The 25,769-nt window shown below is 40.0% G+C and overlaps 1 long non-coding RNA gene across 2 annotated transcripts in view; it reads left to right on the plus strand.

The window, feature by feature from the left end:
* Positions 1-125: 125 nt before the first annotated feature.
* Positions 126-25,769, plus strand: part of LOC143663192 (uncharacterized) — a 31,318-nt gene continuing 5,674 nt past the window's right edge. The window contains exons 1-2 of one of the 2 annotated variants that reach the window (XR_013165856.1): positions 126-19,431; positions 19,672-19,837. This is a non-coding gene — a long non-coding RNA (uncharacterized LOC143663192). Of the gene's footprint in view, positions 19,838-25,769 lie in introns of both variants that reach the window. The other variant, XR_013165855.1, reaches the window with a different exon arrangement.

The following is a 25,769-nucleotide window of genomic DNA, read 5'->3' on the forward strand; positions in this document are numbered from 1 at the left end:
GTCTGTGCCGTGGCCGCCGCCGCCGCCTGTCGCTAGGGCTGGTGCCGCCGAGCCCCAGCGCGGGGGGCTGCAGCCTGAGCGCTGATTGACAGGCCGCTTCGCCAATGCCTGGAGGGAGAAAGGAGGTAAAGAGCAAGTGTTTAGGGTAATATCTGCTAATGATAATGGGGGGTAGGGGCGGGGCCTGGCGCCGCCGCGGCCCGCGGGGTCTACCCTCCCGGTTTGCGCCTTGGACAGGGGGGAGGGGGAGGGGAACCCGAGACTAGGATGAGGGGGAAGCGGTGCGTACCGCTAACAGGTGAAAGGGATAGGGACTCGGGGTTTCGGGCGGGGTGAGGTAGCTTCCCGGACCTCCCCGGTACAGAGGGACTTTGGACCCTCAGATGTGGACTTGCGGCTTTTGCTCTTGCGGGCGGGGTCCGGTTAGGAAGCGAGTTCTTGGCGACACCCCTTCTCACACACACAGATCCCTCCCCTCCGCGGGATCCCAAACTCTCCGGCTTGCACCGAAGGCGTGGTAGTAGTTAAGGCTGGGTGAGGTCCTGAGGGTGCGTGTGTTAGGCATGGCAGTAAATTCTGCCAGCGGGAATCCCCCATCCCTCTGAAAAGAACACCTTGAGGTCTTGGTTCAGGTAGCAGTGCCGGGTTCGCCCGGCTGTGGGACCCTACCTTTATGGAGCTCGAGGCCCTTGAACCCAGGCTCGTCCTAAAAGCACAAAAGGCGTCGGTTTTTAACATTATTTTATTTAGCCCCTATAGGGACCCTTAGAAATTGCGTAAGGGCCTCAATATCCCCATTCTAAAGATGAGAAAACCGAGGTTCCAGGGGACTGAAGAAACTAGCCCCAAATCAGATACTCAGGAATGTATGGCTGAGCTGCAGAGATGCAGCCATGCCACTTGAGTCCCTCTTCTCATAACAAGTAGACTCTGCAGTTCACGGGGCCATGACCTGACCTTTCCCTTGGGGATGGTAAGTAAATACTTTTATCCAAAAAGTTATATTGCACACACACACACAAATCGGCTCACATAGTGGGAACTGGCAAACTCTGTAGAGCAGGCCATGAGTTGGGAACTTGGATAATGGTGATGCTTCCCCAGGGAAAACTGGCAAGAACTAATGTTGAAGTTGAGTTGAAATTCCTCTTCTGACCTCTAAAATCCTCAGTTCTGGCTTTGGATGAGATGCTTCCACATTGCTGACGGCAGTCTCCTTTGTTGATTATAGATGCAATGAACAGATCATAGATACAAATCCCATCTCGAAGTACACTCAACATTAATAAGAATGCTGGTGCTTGACCAAACAACGGAACGCCATAACTTAGCCAAGTTGACATGTGAAATGAAGCACTGTGGAGACCATGGTAAATTGAATCATGTACCCCAACAAGACATGTTCATAATCTTAATCCATGTTCCTATAGGTGTAAACCCATTTGTAATTGGGACCCTTTTAGTTGTATTATCAGTTAAGGTGTGGACTCATTTGTGAATAGGATCTTGTAAGAGTCTATTTAGGAGTGGCTAAACGGAGTCAGGCTGGGCCTTAATCCTTGTTACTGGAGGCTTTATAAAGATAAACCAGAAGATGTAGAAATCAGAGAAAGCCACATGAATGAGCCGGGGATTAGCAGAAACAGAAGAGCAGACATGAGAAGAGAGAGATTGCCATGGAATAGGAGGCAGAGATGCAAACCAAGAAAGTCTAAAAATTATGGCAAGCCAGCACCAGAGCTCTGCAGACTACAGGGGAAAAGCCTGGCCTTGCCAACACCTTGATTTTGGACTTCTAGCCTCCCATACTGAAAGCCAATAAATTGCTGTTGTTAATCCAACCCATGTGTGGTATTTGCTATTGCAGCCCTAGAAAACGAAGACAGATACTTTTAATAATGTCATTTTTTTATATATGTAAATGTACTTACAGGACTAAGGTGGCCCAAGAGCTCTCACTTGCTGCAAGGCCCAGCCATTGCCTCACTGCAGCTGGGGCTGCTAGCTTATTAAGAATTCCTTTACTTAAGCAGTTCTGGATCTTCTTATACCCTAGCTGAGCTGGTTTTCTGTTAATCCAATCTTAGCACTCTACTCTTTGTAGTTAGTTCCCAGAGGGACGTTAACCAGACCTTCTCAGTTCTGCTTACATGAATAAGATAACAGAATAGCATCAAGAACACAGTGTGGCCCAATGAATCAGTGACTTCCTCCTCAAAAGACAAAAGTTTGACATTCCTAAGCAGATATCTAAGAAAAGAGTCATGAAGACTCTGCACGTAAGAGCTTGCACATCACTGTCTTAATCTAATCATCGATGCTGGAACAAGACGTGCTTGAGACAACCCAGGATTGAAAAATTTGCCTGTGCCCTCCTCACAAAGATCCAACCTGACACAAATGTATCATGTGGCCATTACCGAGTTTTGACCCCTACTCCCTTTCCTTTACCTGTAAAACCCTAACTCACATCCTTACTTCAAACTGGTTTGGCAGTGATTCCTCCAGTTCCTTGCTTGTGTGCTTGCAATAAATCACTTTCTCACTGAGAGACATGTTTCTCCTTTGTAGGGCTGGATTGGGTGGGCTCTTCTATTGGAAAAAGCAACGCTTGCAGTATCAGGGGCACTAAGCAAGGGTTTCTGGAGGACACACAATTTCAGTAGCTGTTTGAATGAGAGAAGAGTGGTTTGGAGGAGAATCTGCAGGGGGCAGAGATATCTTCGAACCTAGAGGGGAATCTGGGCCCTTCCCAGCAACCCTTTGTAGCAGAAGGTCCATTCAGAATCATCCCTTCTCTGGGGTACTCCAATACTCCAATATATAGCCCTCCTCCCCCCAGGTTTGGTTTCCTGCCTTCAGTCTGTTTGCCAGGTAAGAGTTCTGGATATGTTTCTCTTCCTTAATGTATAGCCTTCATTTATCTACTCTAAAATTAGTTTTCTTTCCAGAGCTTTCCTTTTAGTCTTGGGAAAGGAACCCATTTTCTTTTGGTGGGGGTTCAGTTCCTTCGCCTCTCTTTTCTCAGATCTCCCTACCTCTAGAAACCTTCTTTTTCTTCTTTGCTGGTTCAGCTTCTATGTTCTCCCACCCTGGATTGTCTCCCTCTCCCTTGCAGCCTTCTCAGATCATGCTGTAGTTTCCCCCCCTCCCCCTTCATTTATTAGAGATGAAATAAATAATGCCATAAATAAAAGTATTTGGGAGTCCAGGAACTGTCAGGGCTGATTAGGGCATAGAGGACATTTTCTTTCTCATTATGCAAAAGCATTTCATGGGGAAATAAAAGAGGTTTCATTGTAACTCATGCATGTCATATTTCAAGGAATTCAAGATATTAATCATATTTAACATTATTTGCAACATTTCTCCCTGGCTTCTTAAAACTGCTAAATGAGGACACGTGGATCACTAAGGAAAAGGGAGACAGCATGAGAGGGACAGTTAAGAAATAATGAAATGCTGGTGAAAGACAGAAAGAATGAGATGCCAGGGAGATGTTTCTTAGGCACATAAGTGAGAAATGGGGGAGCTACTTCTGAGATGGGAGACAGCTGAAATTGAATGATATATTGGAGGAAATAAATAATAACAAACCTCCCCATACTTTCCTTTCTATAAAGCAGTTCTGAATTTTGTATCAAAATGTTTCCTTCCCATTTTACTCTCAGATAATTTGCCAATAAGTCCTGGCTTTTGAAAAGAAATTGGGGTGTGGAGGAGGTGGTGGAGGGCTTAGTGGGGAATAATCCTTAACCCTTCTAGTAATTTCCTATACCTGAGCTCTTTCTCTTCTGCTTAGGTGTTTCTAATTTGCATCATCTGCACCACTTAAACACCTGAAGAGTTGGGGACACTACTTCTGCAGTTATATTTTATCAACTGTATATCAAAAAATAGTAATTTCCATGTAACTGAACATTCAAATTAGTGGTTCACCTAGAGAATAAAAAAGAAGCCCCCAGAAAAAAATATTAGAAATTGAAAATGAACAGCTTTCAAATCCTCATGCTGGCAGTCTCCTGTGTCTGGGTCCATAGAAAAATGAAGTGCTTGGTAGTCAGTGTATAGAAAATGAGCATTTACTCCAAATGTGGCATTAAACTCAGTTTTAAAATTGTAACTGACCAATAATCCCTGCTTAGGATTGTACTTAACTGAGTGTTGTACATAAATGTATTGAAATGTTTATAAAATTACTGGTAGCCATCTATAAGGATTTTGTTCTAAATTATCAGATGGTAACTTTGCTATCTTCTCTTAGGGGGTCTCTTAGGGTCGGATGGTAATTACACTCAAACTTTAAATCTTTTAAAGTTATTTGCTCTTTTTTTTTTTTTTAAATGATAGTGTACTTTTAAAAACCAAGTGGCTATTTATGGACAGGGTAATTTTTTTGATTGGCAGCATGTCAATTCCTTAAGCCATCCAGAATATAGCTTTTAAATAATAACGCAGCCATGGGAAATGCTTTTTATTGCACCAATTTCAATGATATTTAATGAGCTTCTGATTGACTGTTTGATCTCCCAATGTTTTGTGCTACTTTTAATTCATTTCATATAATAGAAAAAAAAGTAATTGGAATAAAATTTTGTGACAAGATAATGACCTTCCACTTTGAAATTAAATGTCTGATTAGCTTCAACATTTTAATGCTGAGATGATATTGCAGCAGGAACAGGGGTGTGCATACTAGCATTTGGTGGAAAATGACTGAGGAATATTCCTTTGCTTTTCCCACTGCATAACAAAAATGGTATGGTGCCCACAAAATTATAAACTCATTGGGCTGAAAGGGAACTTTATTCTTGTGACTGAGCCTGGGTCCATAACTTTTCTATGACCCTTGAAGTGGCTGTACAAATCATACTTAAACACCTCCAGGGATGGAACCTCACTACCTGCAGAAGCATCATTCACAGTTTTTTATTCAATAACATTCAATAAATATTTATTGAGTGCCTCCTATGTGCTAAGTATGACTTTTCTAAGTACTTGAGGATATAATGGGGAAGCATTTCAAGAACCTTCTATTACAGAATTTGTTTTTTGGTGGGAGAAGGGGCAGATAACAAGCAAATAAACTAGTAAGTAACTGAACAAGATCATTTCAGATAGAAATGATGATGAAGTTAAAAATAGCATTATTTTTTATAGAATTTCAGGGACCTCTCCCAGGGACATTCGAGCTGAGAGTTGACTCATGAGAAAGAGCCAGCCATGATAAGGGCAGTCCACGCTAGACAGAGCAAGAACCAGAAGGCAGCAACAAGCTTGATGTTCTCAAGGAGCTAAAATGCAGGCCTGTAGCTGCATTTACAGCTGGTAAGGGGTGACCTGAGGAGATGAGGCTCAAGAGAAAGGCTAGGGTCAGGCTTGGTACCCCAATGTGAAGAGTTTGGGATTTATTCTAAATGCAATGGGAAGCCTTCAGAAGTGGTCAAGCCCAGGAGTGACATGACTGGATTAATGTTCTGAAAAAATGATTTTCAGAAAAGGTAAAATTATGGCTTTCTTATGGTTATGAAAATGAATATGTATTAAAGATTTAACTTATGCAATGCCCTCATGGTGTCCAAAGGAAAAGTTTAAAAAGCACAAATTGATATGGAATAAAGGAATGTTGAATTGGATGTGCAAATAGAAGCAAAACTCTGTTTTCCATGGTGGAAATATATCCACTACCCCAACCACCCACACTCACCAGGTGGGTGAGTTGGGATGCGGGAAAGGGAATCTTTACCAGACAGTACATTTTGCATGTCTATTAGTTATCTAAACTTTCAGACTTTAAAAATAGCTCAAAGATAATGAAAAGATGAGATCAGATAGTTCTGAAGGAAAGATTAGACGATGTATAGTTTCCATTGAAACACAATTTCTTTTCTATAATTTTATTTTACATTTTTTGTTTTGAAATAACTGCATAGTCATAGGAAGTTTAAAAAGATAGTACATGGAAGTTCTAGTACCCTCCACTAAGTTTCCCCCATGGGTTACATCTTATGCAACTATATTACTGTATCAAAATCAGGAAGCTGAAATTAGTATGAAAAGTATATTGTCCTATGTTATTTTACCACATGGTAAATATACGGTCCTATGTTATTTTATCACATGATTTCTTAGTTTCCTAGGGCTACCATAACGAAATGCCACAAACTGGGTGACTTAAAACAAAAGAAATCTATTTTCTCACGGTTCTGAAGGGTAGAAGCCAGAAATCAAGGGATCTGCAGGATTAAGCTTCCTTCAGGGAAGAGTCTATTCCATGCTTTTTCTTGCTTTGCTGACAATCCACGGCATTTTCTCATCTATCACTATCTGTTTCTCTGTATTCAAATTCCTCTTCTTGTAAGGATACAGTCATAGTCTCTCCCTCCTCCAGTATGACCTCTTTTTAACTTGCCAAATCCATCAACAATAACCCTAATTCCATCTGTAACAACCTTACATCTAAAAGCTTCTGAGCATTAGGACTTAACATTTCTTTTTTGGGAAATGAGTTCAATCTATAACACATGCATAGTTTTGTGTAATCGCCATTGCAAAGAAGATACAGAACTATTCCATCACCACAAAGATCTCTTTCATGGTACCTCTTTATAATATACCTGCTCCCCTCTCTTCCACCATCCCTAATCCTGGCACCCATTAATCTGTTCTTCATCTCTAGAGTTGTGTCATTCTGAGAATGTTATGTAAATGGAATCTTATAATATGAGACCTTTTGAGATTTTTTTTGCTTACTGTAATGACTGTGAAGTCCATACATGTTGTTGCGTGCATTGTAACTGAGTTAAGAGTTAAATGATTATAGTTACTGAATCATTATAGATACTTTCTTACTTTCTAGAACATTGTAGGATAACCCAAAGTAAATACCTAAAACTTACTGAGCTCGAACCCAGTTGCCTGTTAACCTTTTGATGTAGCCAGAAGCAAAAATGTATAGCTATGGTAACTCACTGAACTGTAATCTGATGCCTTGAAGTTTTGATGATGATGCTTTATTGTATAATGGTATCATCTTTCCTTTGTAACTGTAAAGCCCTATGATAACATGTGACTGGCCCTGCTTGTACCTCTTTATCCTATTTTGCAGTTTTGAAGCCTTGTGATCATGGAGGTGGTTCGTTAATGTTTATTAATGAAGGATCTTGGGTGAGTTCAGAGCTAACCCACCCCAATTCCTAGGGTATCTTGCTAGGCAAAGCTAGTTCTAACCAGAATTAGCTTTCCTGGCATGTGCAGTAGTTTAAATTAAACTTTAGGTGACCTATACCTCATTTTAATACTAAAATCATTGTGTTGAGTCCACTATTTTCTTATATATGTTTTGTGACTAAGGATGTAATCAGTATGCATATGCTCAATAATGTGACTATCTTTAATTTCATCATCTCATACCATTACACTCATTATCCTAAACCCACCTGCCTTTGTCAGAATACTATAAAACTCTTAGAGTCTCTCAGGTTCTGGGAGACAGATGAAGCTCACAGGCCTCCTGTTCTGTTTACATTGTGCTTTGCAATAAAAGCTCTTCCTCTCTTTAAAATTCCAGTGTCGCAGGATTTGTCACTGTATGCGTTGGACAGCAAGTCCACATTTTGGTGATAGCAATATTGATGGTTCATTCCTTTTTATTACTGAATAGTATTCTGTGGTATAGATGTACCAGATTTCATTTAACCATTCTTCTATTTTAGGACACTTTGGTTGTTTCCAGTTTGGGGCTATTACAAATTAAGGTCCTAGAAACTGTCACTTATAGGTTTTTGTGTGGACATAAGTTTTTATTTCTATAGGAATAAATGCCAGCAAGTGGATTGCTAGGTCTTTCTACCATGTGTTAAAAGATTCCCTCCACATTGTGGATTGTAGACGGTAGACGATCTTCCAGTAAGATTTTCCAGACCCTTTACTGACTTGGTTGCTCTTTTTGGAATGGACTCATCCTTTTACAGAGCAAAAAAGGACAATCATCTTTGATATAATTACTTTTTTTTCAGTATTAGAATCTTATATTCATTGGGACTCTTTTACTTGCAAGTGATGGAAATCTAATTCAAATGGCCTTAAACATAAGAATTTAGTGGTTCATATAACCCAGAAAATTAGAGATATATCTGGTGTTAAACCAGCATGGATACTTATATAATGTGAAAACGAATCTACCTTTCTCCATTTCTTTACTCCAATTTTCTTTGTATTGATTCATTCGCAGGCAGACTCTTCCTTTGTGATGTCAGTCTGGCCACCAGCAGTTGTCAACTGCAATGGTAAGACATCATCTCTTTCCCACTGGCCCCAACAAAAGTGCCAGTGTTGACTTTCATGGACTAATTGGGTACTGATAATGGATTAGTTTATTTGTTCACTAGCCCTTCTAATATTATGATGTTGATGTGATTTCCCTTAAAGTGAAGAAAACGGAAGAATTAAAGAAATTTCCCCAAAGTCATAAAGCAAATCACTGAAGGATTTAACTCATCAGGGTTCTTCTGTTTAATCAAGTAACAAATATACCTTGTCAGTTTTAGTAAATTTAATTTTTTATTCTCTATTCTTCACATTCCTCTAATTTCTAAAAGAACATTCCTCCCAAAGAACTGATGTATGGGCAGAAGTATGAGCTTGAGATATTTAAGGTTGTATATTTGGAAATTAAAGCCTAGAGGGAAAAAGGGGGAAAGGATTATTAAGGAAAAGTTGAGAATATATTTAAGAGCAAGTCAAACTGTGGATGATTTCATTTCTAAGAAGTTTGCAGAAGTTAGTCTTGAGTGGTAAGACCAATTTCCATTCTATCCTCTCTTAACTTCTCTATTAGGATACTGTCATGGAAAAGGAAATGTCCAGTTCATAATGTTAATTAGTATTTAAGCCAAGATTTTATTCTACTACATAGTACTACAGGAGGACCAACTTCGGTAGAGAAGTTTCAGAAATGAGCCTGTGAATTACAACCTTAAACGTCAAAAACTTGAGGTTTTTGTAACATCATGCATTATAAACTGTCCTGGATTTTATAAATTAATCTATACCATTTGTCCCCAGGCAAGAAAGCAACTGTTTGGTGTCCTGGTTGTGTGGAGCATTTCATGGTCTTCTAACAAATAATTTGTAATCACATACTTTTGAAAACCAATAGAAATTTTTTTTTGCTATAAAAATTGTGATAATTTTCTACCCTTCTACAAGGTCCAGGCAGCTGGGCTTTCTGGAGCTGTCTTTTGGGCTAAGAAAGAGGAAGTTATTTTTTTCTCTTCTTTGTCTCCAAATTGCAGCTGGTAGTAAATCTCCTGTATTTCATGAAGATCAGCAGTGATTCTATAACTTATTATTTTGAGGTCATTCAAACTTCTGGGTCTTTCATTCTGTCACAACAACATCCAAGATGAATGATAACAGAGTCACACACTTTCTTTTCAAGTGTATGACTTAAAAAGTTCCTTCTGTAAAGGACCTTAGAAGAAATCCAGTGTCTTCACTTTTCCGAAGAGGAAATTGATGCTCAGAGAGGTGCAGTGACTTGTTCAAGAAGTGGTAGACTTGGCATAAGAGTGTCTGGGTTCTAGAAGCAGGACATCTGGGCACTTTTCTCTGTGCCACATTCTCACTGAAGTATTAAAGACAGAATTCTGTAAAGGATACTGATTTGGTTCACTCTGGAAACACTTGCTAGGTTTTGTTCACCTAACAGACACTCAGCATCCATTTGTTTTGGGGAAATTTTCTCTTTTACATCATATGTAAGGTCTCTGTTGGGCAATATAGGCTCTTTTCACCAGTCTTCCACTCACTTGTCCAAGCACAGCCAAGGGAGTGACCTAAACTTGGTCAGTTGGATGTTCTCTCTCATAATTCTGAATCTTAAGCAGTGAGGGGAAGATGATGAGATTTATTCAGCCCAACAATATTCCTACTTTGGGATAATGTCTGTAGTCCCTGCCACCTGGCTCTCTAAAGTTGTCTTGGTTCTTTCCCATTTCTAAGCCTGGTACTCTAGCCTTCACAGTGATGTGTGAGTTTCCAGTATCCTTCCAGTAAACTCCACTTTGCTTAAGTCTGCTTCCACCCTGTCCTAGTTTGCCTGGGCTGCTATGACAAATACCACAAAATGAGATGGCTTAAACAACAGGAATTTATTTTCTCACATTTTTGGAGGCTAGAAGTCCAATATCAGGATATTGGTAGGGCTTGCTTTCTCCCAGAAGCTGTAGGGTTCCAGCAACCCTCTACCACATGGCTACCTCTTTCTCCTTGTGTCTCTTTCTCTGATTTCTGGCCTCTGCTGACTTCTGGCTTCTTTTGACTAACTGCTTTTGAATTTCCCTTACTTATAAGAATCCTGTGATATGGATTAAGGCCACCCTGCTTCAATTTGACCTCATCTGAATAGGATCTTTGAAGATTCTATTCACAAATGTGTCCACCTCATAACTAATAACAACATCATCAAAGGTCCTATTTACAAATGGGTTCACATCCACAGGAACTTGGGTTAAGACTTAAACATGTCTTTTGTGGGGAACATGATTTAATCCCCCCAAAACCCTAGCTGACAAAGCCTCAGAATTTCAACCGTGAGAGTCAGATGAGATCCATTTGCTCCAAATGGCACTGAGGGGAATTTGGGTTGGGAAAACTAAGGCAATTCTTCACTTACTTCTTTCCATCTCCTCAAATAACCACTAATGTAAGAGACACCATAGTGTTGCATGTATTTGACTTTCAGTAAAGATTAATATCTCAAATATTATCCTCTTTATACTTATATCCAACTGGCTACTGAGTTTCCTTCAATCTAAGACACCACTTATTGTAAGATGCACTGTTATTTTACATACCACTGCGGTAGGTGGAAATATGTACCCCAGCAAACACGTTTTCTTGATCTGCATCTCTGTGGGTGTGGACCCACTGTAAACAGGATGTACAAAGATTTTATTTTTAGTTAAGGTATGGCCAATTGAAGCAGGGTGGACTTTAATCCAGATTACTGGAGGCTCTATAAACAGGACCAAGAAGTCAGTGGAAACCTGTAGAGTAAAGAACATAGGAAGAATGAGGACATCACCATGTGACAGGAGACAGGCATATAAGACAAGGAAGCCTAAGCATTGTCAGTAGCCAGCACCAGAACATACAGACTCTGGAAAAAAGCAAGTCTTGCCAATACATTGACCTAGGACCTCTGGCATCAAAAACATGATCCAAAAAATCTACTGTATCTTTCCAAGTGAATGAACTAATAGCTAGCTCCTCTTTCATCCTCCAATAAAAAGCCATTTCTGAGGGATAAAAATGTTCCCTAAACCAAAAAAACCATGTTTGGAATTGTAAAGGAAAAATGAGAGGACACAGTCAATCTGCATGTGTTCTTGAATGTCAAAACGGTAGTCAGATGATATTATGCTATGCTATCTCTCTTTTCTAGTTGGTGAAATTTAGGAGGATTGATCTGGATTTGTTTGTTCACAGACAGCTACACCTGCACAAACAATGACTTGCCGCATTTTTGACATACTCTGCTCTGTAAAGCAAGTAATGTATTTTCTGTAATATGCAGGACCACAGTTGTTACTCAGGTTGCTTTCCCTTTAATAAAAGAGCCTAGCTTTTGTTTGTTTTTATAAGCAGGACTCCAGGCTTTGCAAACAAGGTCATCCATGAGTTCAGAAGATTAGGAGAGACCATGGGTCTATCATTTACTCCTGCCTTGAGGAGTCCCTCACTTGAACCAGTGGGGGTGTGCATTTTCCACATGTTAAAGCCATTCTTCCTGATTTCCAAGAATACAAATCTGGTCTCAAGTACAGATTTGTTTTCCTATGGAGTTAAAGATGAGGAGATCCTATTTTTTTTTTTTTTTATTTAGTTAGAAACTTTTAATCTGCTCTATGTCCCAAGTGGCTCATTTTCGCCAGTAGAAGAATGGCATGAGTGTTCTTCTGAATGAAAGCCTGGGTGGTGCAATTTAGAATCACCCTGTTGTGGACTGAGAGACAGGACACCAGAGATGAGGAACATGATCTCTGGGGCCAGTCCGCTTGGGTTTTCTGTTGTCTCTTTCCCTTACCAACTGTATGTCCTTGCACAAGTGAGTGCCTTGACTTCCTTGTCTGTAAAATGAGAATAAAAATAGTGTCCAATTAGCAGAGTTGTTTTGAAGATTAAGAGAATTAGTAGTTCACAGAAAACTCAGGAAAAACTGGTTCATCATCATTGTCTTCTCGTCATTGGCAATAATCAAATTCCACCTTCTGTGTGTATCTTAATCCAAAATGGGCAACATCCCATGAAGAGGTCATTAAAGTTTAGTTTCTTCTGCCGGCCTCTCCTCAAGCCATGTGAAGTGCACAGACTTTGGAATCAGCAGCCCTGGACCCAAATTGTGGCTTAACTACTTATTGGCGCTGAGACTCTGGGCAGGTTGTGTCACCCTGGGAAGATTATGTACCTCTGAGTCCCATTTTCTTCAATAATAAAACTGGGAGTATCACACTCAACTCACTCCTGAGCAGGGCGTGCACATTTGTCAGCTGCTGGAGGTCCATGCCTCCTTGTAAGTGAGGAGCCTCAGGGCAGTATCTCAGGTGCACCCCATTCTCTCCCCCAGCCCACTGATGATGTTTCAGTAAATGGAAGACATTTTACCCCGCACTGTCACTTGCTTTTAAGTCTCCTTTTTGTTCCTGTCTCTCAAGTCTTTGCTATTCTGGATTCCGGAGAATAGTTCAGTTGCCAAAATTGGTTGAATGAGCTACTTTAAAAATCAGTCAGGTAATAGAAAATAAATGCTTTGCAGAGTGATTCCCCTGCACAGGACCATCCTATAAGACAGTGTCTTGACATTTGGGGCAGGTTTATAAAATTCATATTATAAGAACTCCTTTACCATCTACACCCGAAAAACCTCCCCTGTCGTATAAATCTCCTCTCTTCCTAAAGCAGGGCCTCAGGATTAATCAAGACATGGAACATCGTCAAATAATTTTACATAGAGGTATCCAAAGATAGGAATTTGCAGTATCATCATTATTACTCACCTCAAAAACGAGGTCCTCCTTGGGCTACCAGTTTAATCCTATCTGGATTGCTTCAGGTTTTAACCTTAGCTATTTAATTTAAACTCGGTTCAGTAGCTCATGTTTATGGATAAATGAGCAGAATAGTAAAGATCAAAAGCAAAAAATGAAATTACTATGGAATTCAATATTTCAGAAGCGGGTGCTGGGTAAATGTTAGTGAAGTGTGGCGTTTAGAGGGAAAGGACCGCACTTATGATAATGTGCCTAACAAGGAAATGAGATCGACACAGCAATTCTGTTTTTGTTGTCCCCTGAGGTTAGAGATTATGCAGGGCATGTTTCTGTTTTTAGCTTCTTTGGTAATTCCTAGGGTGAGAGACTACACTCTGCATATTTGTCAAGGTTGCACTCCCTCAGGTGCCCGGGTCTTGAAGGTAACACAGGAAATGCTGCTCCCATTTGAGCCTTGAGCTCCATCCCTTTCCACCCCAGTAGCCCTGTGAGGCCCAGGGCCTCCCTCCCATGGCTGAATTCTTTATTTATGTTCAGTTGCCAGGGAATTCCACAGGGGAAACATGGGTCTATCTTAACAACCATTGTTGCTGTGATAAATGTTGTTTAAATGGCTGGCCTGATGACAAAATGTTTACATTTTTTATTTAATGCTTCATTGTAATCCTGAAGCCTTGTGACACCAGTTGAAGGTAAATTAAGAACAGAAAACTATGGAAGATCAGCATGAAGTTGAAAGAAAATAAACTAGTTAGCTTTCTTTTATGACAAGGGATCATGGGTTTGGACCCAGTGCCTCTTTGAAAATGGCTATTATATCTCAGTCCTTTTGGTTGCAAGTGTCATTGATAAACCCAGTTTAGACCAGCTTAAGGAGAAAAGAAAAGGTACTGACTGACATAGCTGGGAAGGACACCCTCGCTATAGCAATCAGGGCTGAAGCAGCTAGAAACAAGGTCTCAGTGATGCAGGGCTCCCTTCCTCCTCATCCATCCCTCAACCCTGCTTGTCTCAGTTTCTGTTTGAGAATTGGCCTCATTCTCTCCTACTGCAGATTAATCCTGCCGATATGGCAGGGGACATAGCCACTCTCAGCCTCACTTTAGCACCCTGTGTTAAGTTATCCTTGGAGATGATCTAATCAAGTTCCCAACCTACAGTGCTGAATAGGGATTAAAAGAAATGGTTGCTCCTACAAGATTGGATCAGGATAAAAACATGGCTCTTTTTAGGGCACATAATACTTTCAAACCAGCACACCAATATCCCCCAAATACCTAATATATGATAATGGAGATAAAAGATGCTAAGTTCGATATCCAATAAAAACTCCCAGTTAGAAAAGGGAAAATGGAAAGCAGAATGCAGTAATCATGGGTCTTTAGCCTTTACTGCATCATGTTAGACAAGGACAGCACAGACTTATTTCTCTAGTGGTGAAACTCCTCCAAAAGTCCAGGCACTTGATTTGAAGCGGTTTTACTGGCAAGCTTATGATTACACAGCAGTGCAGGTATAATACATTTCTTTGAGGAGATGTGGAAGACACACTCCCGTCCTTAATTCCCATGCTGTTTGGAAACCAGTTTGTTTAGGGGTTGGTTGATGTGCTGACCATATATTCTAAAACCAAAACCAGTGTTCAGGTCTGGCCAGTGATTTATGAACTGCCAGACATGAGGCAGTTCAGGAGCATTAGTTTAGATGACAAAACATTAGCTTTTCAGGGACTTTCTTTTTTTTGCCTGAGCCATTTCCATTGAAAATCTTTCACAAATACAATACCACTTTCCCGCCTTTAAAAAGTATGAGTAATCCATGCTCACTGTGGAAAAGGAAAACATACAGAACAATGACATTACCCATAATACCACTACCCAGAAATAAGGGCTGTAAACACTTTGACTTACATTCTATTTGATGTTCTTTTTTAGGGTGCATGTCCATGGTTGTATGTCCAACAAAAATGGAATCATAACATACAACTCATCTAAAGCTTGATGTTCTCCTCCTTCCTTCCTAAAGATGACAACAGATGACTCAGAGGAGAGGGAACTGAGTTGGCCTTATTGCATGCCTGGGTGCTGGGAAGCATCGTGTGTTGCATTATTTCATGAGAACTACCAACCCGAGAAAAACCCTTAGATAGGAATAAGGTGCTGGCTTGGGACTCCACCCCCTTGCACTGCCTGAATCGCCCTATCACTCACCCCTTGTCAATCTGAGGGTTGGTTACTCTTAACGGAATCTCCTTTCCTCCATCCTTTCCTTCTCTTCTCTCTGTGACAGAGACCCCTAATGTTTTCTATATGAAGCTGTTTTAATTTCCTAGCTGCTAAAGCAAATACCATACAGTGGGGTGGTTTGAACAATGGGGATGTATGGGCTCTTGGTTTTGAGGGTAGAAGTCCAAAATTGAGGCATCAACAATGTATTGCTTTTTTCCTGCAGACTGTGGCATTCTGGACTTGGCTGTAAGCAATTCTAGGTCCTTGGCTTTTCCATCATATTGCAATACATGTTGCAGCATCATTTCCTTTCTCTTGCAGGTTCTGTTGACTTCCAGTTTCTGGCTCCTTACCATGACTTTTCTTTCTGTGACCTTGTCTGTAAGACCCCCAGTAATGTTTTATGAACCATCCTGATTCCATTGAGCCGCACCTTAACTGAAGCAAACTCATCAAAAAGTCCTATTTATAATGGGTTCACACCCATAGGAATAGATTAAGATTATAAACTTGTTTTTTGGGGGGTACATAACTCCAAGCAACAATAGCAGCTTTGTGGGGAGTTCTTCAGAGAAATTTCAGTGGCTCATGGGGCCAATGGGATATAACACATGAAATCATGACTCTCCTACAATCTCTAGGACTATCAAATATTAAAGTAAGTGCGTGGGTCCTAGCAGATAGTGCATACTTCAGTCTGGGAGCAGTAATCCCTGATTCTTTCTTCAAAACTGAATTTAGGATTTGGGTCAGATACAGTCCTGTGTTTCTTCCTTTCTTCTGCCCTAATGTTTCCTTAGGTCACTTTACCCCAATCTCCTGGCCAATCTGAGTTCTGAGGATGGCCCAGAAGCTATAAAATCAGACACATGTATAGCCTGACTTATTGTGGAGAGGCAACTCCTCATTCCATTCCAGCCATGTGCTTCTCTGTAGTATGTTTAAAATAACAGCAATGCTGTTTTATGCAATTTTGCAAAATGACTGTAATGATTAATTTCATGTGTCAACTTGACTAGGTTATCACATCCAGTTGTTTGGTCAAACTCTGGCCTGTTACTGTAAGGTATTTTATCATTGGGATTTGCATTTACAATCAGATGACTGTGTCTATAATCAGTTGATTGCATCTGCAATCAACAAAAGAGACTGCCCTCAGCAATGTGGAAACTCTCCTCATTCAATCAAGTGGAGGTCTAAAAAGCCAGAGCTGAGGGTTTCCAAGGTCAGAAGAAAATTTTTGCCTCAACTTCAACATTGGCTCTTGCTGAGATTTCTAGCCAGCCAGCTTCCCCTAGGGAATTTGGACTAAGGACATCAATATCACTTTTATTGGAGTTCACAACTTATGGCCTGTCTCTGTGGAGCTGGGACTTGCCAGACCCTACGATCATATATATATAAACTCTCTTCTTCACTCTGTTTGTCTTGAAAAACTGACTTTCAGCCCAGCTTTGAACATCTCAATGAGTATGTTGAGACTGGAATGGGAAACAACTCTTTGCAAGTTCGTGCTCGCTTTTTTTGTGTGTGTGTGTATGGCTTCAAGTTGAATATATCCAGCACTGCTTTTGCCAGAGTGAAGCTTTTTAGAGGTAAGTGGGATCAAGTCACTTCTCTGCTCAAACCCTCATGGTTTGCCCTCTCTCTCAGAACAGAGTCCACACAAGGCCTGCTGAAGCCTCTCATATCTGCTTTCTTGTCCCTACCTCTCTCTTCTCACTCTCCTGTCTTCATTCCACTCCATTCACACTAGTTCACTGCTCTTGGTGGGGCTCTCAAAGAGCAGCCTCATTTCAGGGCTTTTGTACTTGCTGTTTCCTTTGTCTAGAACTCTCTTCCCAGTTCCACGTGATTTGCTCCTTCAGTGTCTTCAAGTCTCAGATCAAACGTCACCTTCTCAGTGGGACCTTTCCTGCACTGCCCTCATGCTCACTAACACGTTTCCTGTTTTCTCTCTAAAGTCTTTATAATCGTCTATTATACTTTTCACTTCTTTCCTTTGGTTTTGTCTTCCTCTGCTCACTAGAATGTAAACTCCATGGAGACAGAGAATTTTGTTCACTGAAGTATCCTCTAGCAAATAAAACAGTGGTTGAACAATAAATACAAATATCCATCCATTAATGGAATAGAATTTTTTGTTAAGTTGACTATGAAATAAAATCTATTTTTCTCTTGCTTTTCATTATGAAATTAAAGATGCATTTCTTTGAGAAAAAAATCTCCCAGGAGATGAAACAAGTAATTAGGAACATTTTCAAACCTATGAGACACTGCAGGCATCATTGTCATACTCGGTTTGCTTACTGCCTTGGCATTCACCTTTCAGTTCCAGCTCTTTGGACCACTTGCCACCCATGGTGGTAATTCTTTCTATTATTATTATTTATATTAAATAAGTTATAGGTTTATATAAACATTATGCATAAAATACAGTGTTCCCATATATATAATAGTAGCAATTCTTGTGTTCTCTCTCTCCAAGGAGGGAATTTTCTTTTTTAAGTTTCCATTTGTTTATTTTTGTAACATCTCACTTTGGACACCAAACATTGCACCAAAATATGAGTCATTTATCTCAAGACAATTGTCTTTACCATCACAAAGAGTACTGTACTGATGTTTGCACTTAATTTCTGGCAACTGAAAACTTATTAATGGCATTACTGTCTCATAATCAAATACTTCATTGTAGACTGAATTTAATTATTAAATTGAAAGAGCAAAATGTCCCCTCTTTTTCTTATCTTCAAAACAAACCAAAACAAGTAGTTCTTACCTGGAAAGAGCACTCATTTTAAATAACTCATTTTTTAACCAATTTCATTAAACCCAGGAAGCTCTAAGCCATGAGTCTTCTCAGAGAAATGTGAGACTTGAAAAGCAGATAATATTCCCTGAAAACCCTGTGTTCACCAACTTTCAAGGAGAGGAGGAGCTTATTTTGTAAAAGGTCTTGCCTGTACCTTTGCAAGTCACCTACAGCATGGCTGTGTGCAGGTCTCACGAGCAGGTGGGACTTTTAGGGCAGAGGTAGTTTCCAGGCTTTTGGTTAGCTGCTATTCCTCAGCATTCTGACAACAGGGTAAGGGTGGACACCCAGACTGAAAAACACTCTATAATTTTTAGCAGTTTTCATTGTAGAACATCATACTAACTATGCAGATATTTTTATTAATAAGCACAGTGAAGCACAGTACTCAAACATGGGGCTGAGTTAAAAGTTAGTATTTACCACATGTACTTGCTAAAGCCTGAATAGGATGTGGATGTCTACCTTTCACAGAAGTACAAGCTTTAACACACCAACATAAAAGCAAATACTATAGTCAGACTGAACTGGAAAGAGGGCAAGGGGGCATTGAATCAGTGGAGCCACTGATAAATCACTGAGTAGAGCCAACCTGCCCTGCACCTCCCTGGGATATCTCCCACCACTGCAAACAATGCGGGGGTGATGCTGCTTCATCAACTCATCACCTGAAGGGTCTGTGTACAAACACACTCAAGGGCATCTCTCTTACATGGAAATAACAGATACCATTTGTATCAAATGGCAATGGATTTTTAGCGCAAACCTAATACTTTCATAATACTATAGTAATAGTAAGTTATCTATGTTCGGTAAAAAGGGCTTCTTTAAATAAGGAAAAAGGCTCATGGTAATTAGCATATATACCCCCTGGATCAATCTGCAGAGATAAAGTGACAAAGTCTATTACTATGGACACTGGAACAAAGGGACAAAACCACACTTAACCAGGCTTAATCCTCTGAGGAAGGCCTATGTGTCCAAAGAGAGGAGCTTGTCAAGAAAAGGAAGAAATTACCTAGTCAAAAATTCTTTAAAGGACAAACTTTTTAGTTTGTCCTGTACATATGTATATATGTACATAATTTTTCTTACTGAACTAAAAAGTATCTGTTAAGATTTTTCTTACTGTACATATGCAAAGAAAAAACTCTTCTAAGCTCAGACTAAGCATAAAAAGCTCACATTCTACCTTTAAGCCAAAGGTTTTAGAGAGGAAATGCTAAAGACATTTATGAAATGAAGTAACTGCATATCTGCTTTACTAGGATTTTTTTTTTTTTTTTTTGACGGGCAGGCACCAGGAATCGAACCTGAGTCTCTGGCATGGCAGGTAAGAACTCTGCCTGTTGAGCCACCATGGCCCACCCTGCTCTACTAGAATTTTAATTCACGAATTATGTAGAACTTCATATAAATATAACCTGCTTTCCTTAACCAATTACCTAAATACTGTAATCAAACTCATTAAATGATTAGAAGGAGGGAATTTTTTAGTACCAGGATAACTTTAGTCTATACACATACTGTTCTAAACTTCCCTCTATGTTCCTTTTCCTTGTGCCTTGTGCAGATGATTTTACCCCAAAACCACCAAGCACACCAGCTGATAAATAAGAATGAAGTCACAACAGCATCAGAAATCCAGATTTCTTGTTCTTGCTCCTACTTGCACTGCAGTGCCTCTGTCCACTCCTGAAAGCTCTTCAACCAGCAAATATTTCTTCTAGTCCCCAAAGGTGAGCCCCAATACTTGGGTGTCAGCTATAGACATCATTTGGTTTCTGTTATGTTATTTTTCTCCTGGTTTGGCTCTCCTTAGTTGCTAGCCAGCCCCAACCAACCAACCAGCCAACACTCTGAGTATGTCACCATCATAACTGGTGGTGCTATCTATTGGGAACCATGCCATAGATTATGTGCCAAGGGTGCCATCTCCAGATGCTTCTAAGGCTGCCAATTCTCCAGGTGTTATGGGATTCTTAACTCTGAGTACTGGGGAGATGGACTAGTGCCAAGTCTATTATTGCTGCATTTGGTCGTTTGGACACTGAAAAGCATTTCTTTTTTTTTTGATAGAGCACTAATCAAAATTTTATTACACACCTGTACAAATGTATATGTAGGAGCTAATCAAGAAGGTGAGAATACTTGAAGGGCCTAATACAGGATAAAAAAAGTGACTATAACTTACCTAGTAGGCCAAATTTTGCATTCAATATTTTATTAATATTTGCAAAAAAATTTTTTATTGTAATATCTTCATGTACCATACAGTCCATCCAAAGTATACAATCAGTGGCTTACAGTATCATCACATAGTTGTGTATTCATCACCATGATCTTTTTTAGAACATTTGCATGACTCCAGAAAAAGAAATAAAGAGATAAAAGAAAAATACCATACATCCCATACCCTTTCCCCCTTCCCTCTTATTGACCACAAGTATTGCAACCTACCCAATTTTTTCCACCCCTTGTCCCCACACCCATTATTTATTTATTTATTTATGTCCTTATTTTTAACTCATCTGTCTATAGCATGGATAAAGGGAGTATCAGCCACAAAGTTTTCACAATCATACAGTTACCTTGTAAAAGCTATAGAGTTATACAGTCATCTTCAAGAATCAAGAAAACTGGAATGCAATTCTGCAGTTTCAGGTATTTCCCTCTAGCCACTCCAATACACCATGAACTAAAGAGAGATATTTATATAATGCATAAGAATAGCCTCCAGGATAACCTCTCAACTCTGAAATCTCTCAGCCGCTGACACTTTATTTTGTCTCATTTCTCCCTTCTCCCTTTTGGTCAAGAAGGCTTTCTCAATCCCATGATGCCAGGTCCCAGCTCATCCCAGGAGTCCCACATTGCCAGGGAGAGTTACACCCTTGGGAGTCATGTCCCATGTAGGCAGGGGGTAGGGGGAGGAGGGCAGTGAGTTCACCTGGCCACATCTGAGCAAAAGAGGTCATCTGGGGGTGACTCTTAGGCATAGTTATAAGTGGGCTTAGTTTCTCCTTTGCAGGAATAAGTTTTATAGGGGGAAGCCCCTAAATTGAGGGCTCAGCCTATTGAATTTTTTGTCCCCAAATTCATGAGAATATCAGGAATTCCTCAGATGGGTAAGTTGAATATTTCCTCATTTCTCCCCAGTCCCTCCGGGGGCTTTGCAAATGCTTAATGCTTTTTTATTCTCTGCCCAAATTACTTTGGATGTATCAAAGCATCACACTGAGTGGTACAAACCAGTAAGATCTCACACCCTCTTCAAGATTCCATGTAGTTATGGTGTTCGAATAAACTGACTATAGAAGTTAAATTAGATATTATGCTACCAAAAATATAAATTTTGCACCAAATAAACATCTCTTCCTTTGGTTTCACACAGAAGTTGGAGTTTTAGAATAGGAATGATATCATCCTCTGTAGTTAGGCTCAGATGTCAACTTGGTCAGGCCATGGTGCCTAAATCTGTTGCTGTGAACTTGAATCATTAGCACTCACAACTCATCAATATATGGTTACATTTGCAGTCAGCTGAGGGGAGCATCTTCTGCGATGAGTGATGTTAGTTTAACTAGCTGAAGCCTTAAAAGACTGAGGACAGAAGAGAGCTCAATGTAGTACAGCCCAAGCAGCTCAGCATCCCTCATCTCAGCACTGGCAGCTCAGCCCAGACGTTTGGAGAAACAGAAAGGAATCATCCTGGATTCCACTGGAACACAGAAGCCAGGAGAGAAGGTCAGCAGATGTCCTCATGTGCCTTCCCATGTAATAGAGAACCTCATATGAAAATTAGCTGCCTTTCCACTCAAGAACTATATATTTTTAACTAAATAAATCTCCTTTTATTAAAAGCCAATCCATCTCTGGTGTGTTGACAGTTTTGGCAGACTAAACCACATCCTTTACCTTATAGTCTGGTTTACCTTAGCTATCCAGATCAGTTTCATTCATATCTCTAGTCAAAATCTGATCACTTTTTTCCCCCACTTTTTAAACAGTTACTGTATGTGGTAATTCTATCTTTCCTAGCTTCAGTGCTCTTTGAGTCTCAGGTGTCTCACAGATATCCAAAGTTCCAGGGGACCTCCAGGCTATATACGAAGAGCTCAGCATCTCAGAATTTAGAAATAACAGTTACAGCTCCGGAATAGAAGTGACTGCTGTAAGAGCTTACAATCTAGGAACCTTTACAATAGGCCTTCATCTGATAACCTAAGTTCTCGATTTCAGTCCTCTGAGTTTGTATGTTATACTGTCCATATGAGTGAGGCATGATAATATTTGTCTTTTTGTTTCTGACATTTCATTCAACATACTGTCCTCAAGTTTCATTCACCTCATAACTTCATGCCTCATGTTCTAGTTTGCTAGCTGCCAGAATGCAACATACCAGAAACAGAACGGCTTTTAAAAAGGGGAATTTAGTAAGTTGCTAGTTTATAGTTCTAAGGCCAAGAAATTGTCCCAGGTAAAGCAAATTTATAGAAATGTCCAATTTAAGGCATCCAGGGAAAGATACCTTGGTTCAAGAAGGCCAATGAAGTACAGGGTTTCTCTCTCAAGTGAGAAGGCACTTGGCGAAAACAGTCAGGGTTTCTCTCTCAGCTGGAAGGGCACATGGTGAACACGGCATCATCTGCTACTTTCTCTCCTGGTTTCCTGTTTCGCGAAGCTCCCCAGGAGGCATTTTCCTTCTTCATCTCCAAAGGTCACTGGCTTGTGGGCTCTCTGCTCTCATGGCTATGTTGTTCTTCTCTTTCTCCGAATCTCCTATTCTCCAAAATGTTTCCTCTTTATAGGACTCCAGAGACTTGTGAAGACCCACCCCAATAGGTGGAGACATGTCGTCACCTAATCCAGTTTAACAACCACTCTTGACTAAATCACATCTCCAGGGAGATGATCCGATTACAGTTTCAAACATACAGTATTGAATAGGGATTATTCTGCCTTTGCGAAATGGGATTTTGATTAAAACACAGCTTTTCTAGGGTCCATATGTCCTTTCAAAGTAGCACACCTCATAACTTCATTCATTCATTCTTGCAGCTGATCAGTAGTCGGTTGTATGTATACACCACAGTTCCCCCTTCCATTCTTCAGTTTGTGCACCCTCAGGCCACCTCCGTCCATTTAAAATCAAGAGCACTGCAGCCATAGATGCCAGTGTGCAAATGTCCATTCCTCTTCCCACTCTCAGTTCCTCCAAGTATATACCTAGCAACAGGGTTGCAAGATCATATGACAACTCCATCCTTAGCCTCTTGTGGAGTCACGAAACTGCCCTCCAGAGGGACTGCTCCACTCTGCTTCCCTACCCGCAGTGAACAGGTACATTTCTCTCTCCACATTTTCTCCATCATTTGTATCTCTGTTCATTTTTAAACAGTTTTATTCACACATCATACAATTCAACCTAAGTAAATGTCATTGGTTCCCAGTACAAATCACATAGCCATGCCTTCACCAGCACAATCTATATGAGAATATTTCCTTTTCTTCTACAAGGAATCCCATACTCCTCCCCTCTATATCCCTGTTTATTGAAATTTAGTTTTGGTATATTTGAAAAGCATTTCTTGAACATTTTTCTTTGTTTTGTCTGCCTGAAATTTTGGAATGACAGTTGAACTGATGGCTGCCATTCCAATCAGTGTTTCTAAAATTGTACGGTCAAGTTTTGATCAGAACTTCAGCCCAAGAATTCATGGAGTTGCTACAAGTATTTGAATTATCTCATGAGTGAGACTTGGGAATAAGAACCTTGAGAAAATTATTCACAACAAGGATCAATGCTTTTTTTCGAGTGTAGAGGGGCATGTTGCCCTAACAAAGCTGCTGTGTTATAAGTATTCATGGTAGTGGTATTACATAGCTCAGGTTGTATTCCATTCATTTATTTCTGTATTCATCAGATTGCCTGAGCACTTACTCCATGCTAGAGGTAACAAATACAACAAAGCAATACAAACATGGCTTCTGTCTATTTGCAGCTCACCTTTAGTCTAGAAAGACTGACAGCCATTAATTAGGTAAATGCATAATTAATTACAGGTGAGTTAAGGTCACTGAAGGCAAACTACAGGCTTTCTGAGAGTATATGGAGAGAAGGTACAGGGACAGACCTCCTGGGGTGTGAAGGGAGGATCTGTCAGAGAAAGAAGCTGAGACCTGAAAGATGAGTAGGCGTTATCTAGGAGTAAAGAAGAGAAAAATATTCCAGACAGCGGAAACAAATCAAAATCCTTAAGAACAAAAGTCAGGGTTCTGTAATTCATTAAACTTAACTTATCAATAACAATATGGCAGATTAACAGCATGTTAACTTCAATTTAAATATGGGTTTTAGTAATGCCCCAAATAATCAATCTTATCTCAGTGAAACTGGCCACATTTCTTTAGATATGCTGCCTGCCTTCATAAAACCTGTACACATGAGTTTTATTGAGAATGCCAGGACTCCTTGGTGAACAATTTTTTTGGGTCTAGTTTTATTTTGTTTATGTAAATCATTTCCAGAGTGTTTAGTCCTTTACTTAAGCTATGGGGTTTTGTGGTCTCTGATTACATGCTTTGGTAGGCTGAATCTGCCCGTGGAAATTCCCTAAGTGCACATATAAGAGAAATTCCTGGATCCTTGTGGCACAGGTGAAGAAAAGATATTGCTTAAAAATGGTGCAGCAAGAATTTCTGGATGGAAACCCTAGCCTTCGGGCTTGTGTATGCAGCCTAATGAGAAGGACAATTAATGCCCTGTACATCAGTATAAACTGTTTCTGGGAACTGACATGACCCTTCTGGCAGGGCGTGGGGTAGAAGCAAAATGGCAGGGTCCCCTTTGGTGGGGATTATTGGACCTGATGGACTGTTTATGCATCACAAACCACAACCTTGGTGGACACCAGGAAGACGTGCTCATTCAGCATAGCCTTTGCTCATGTCGTTCTCTATCCTTTTTTCTTTTGCATGGGCAGGCACCGGGAATCAAACCCCGGTGTCTGGCATAACAGGCGAGAACTCTGCCACCGTGGCCCGCCCCTCATATTCTTTTTTATTTAATTAAAAATACTTATTGAATTAACCCATACAATCAACATGTCCTGTTTTAATCCTTTTCAAAATTGTACAATTCGGTGGTATTAGTTACACCCACAATATAGTGCTACCATCAACATCCAGAACCCCAAGTTTTCATCACCTCAAAAGAAAATTTTACCCATTAAATAGTAATTCTCCATACCTCTTGAACCCCTGCTTCTGGTAACCAGTAATCTACTAACTGTCTCTATGAATTTGCTTATTCTAGGTATTTCACGTGAGATCATACAATTTTTATATTTGGCTTGATTTACTCAACATATCTTCAAGGCTTATCTATGTTCTAGTATGTATCAGAACTTTATCCATTTTTTATAGCTGAATAATATTCCGTTGAGTGTATATACATTTTGTTTATCCATTCATCACAGCTGGTGAACACTTGGATTACTTTCAATTCTTTTGGGGTCAGATGAAATGAAATTTAATTTCTTAACGTTATACTTTAAAGATTCTTGCAACAAACAAACTGTTAGCTGTTTGTGTTTTGGTATTTGCTTCATGAAATTTCTGTGTGTTACCTACCCAGTCTTACTATAAGTAATAAAAAACTGAAAATAG

Source organism: Tamandua tetradactyla, chromosome 19 (genome assembly GCF_023851605.1).
Source record: "Tamandua tetradactyla isolate mTamTet1 chromosome 19, mTamTet1.pri, whole genome shotgun sequence".
Lineage (NCBI taxonomy): Eukaryota > Metazoa > Chordata > Mammalia > Pilosa > Myrmecophagidae > Tamandua > Tamandua tetradactyla.